The following is a 403-nucleotide window of genomic DNA, read 5'->3' as shown; positions in this document are numbered from 1 at the left end:
TGTATATATACGTATAAACAAATATTTTATATATTTATACATCTATATATGTATAAATATAGATATATTTTGTGTTTATATATTTTTATATATACGAATATAATGTGTATATATACACATATATGTATACGAATAAATGTATATATATATATATTAACCATATACATATACATAACAAATATATATATATATATATGAATTTGAATATATATATATATATGTAAATATGTAAATATGTATAAATATTTATATATGTATATATATTAATGTTATATGATATCAGAAGTTTAACTTGGAGAAGTTGGAAGAGTTCTAATTAGAACTCTAGAGTTAAGGAGGATTGAGCTGGAGCAGTGGAAGGATGGGTGACCTACTGGGAAGTGAGTTTCGGGTTGGTGTCGGT

Source organism: Tarenaya hassleriana, unplaced genomic scaffold, assembly GCF_000463585.1.
Source record: "Tarenaya hassleriana unplaced genomic scaffold, ASM46358v1 Cleome58, whole genome shotgun sequence".
In the NCBI taxonomy this organism is placed as follows: Eukaryota; Viridiplantae; Streptophyta; class Magnoliopsida; order Brassicales; family Cleomaceae; genus Tarenaya; species Tarenaya hassleriana.
The sequence above is the reverse complement of the archived record's forward strand: the minus strand, read 5'-3'. Positions refer to the sequence as shown.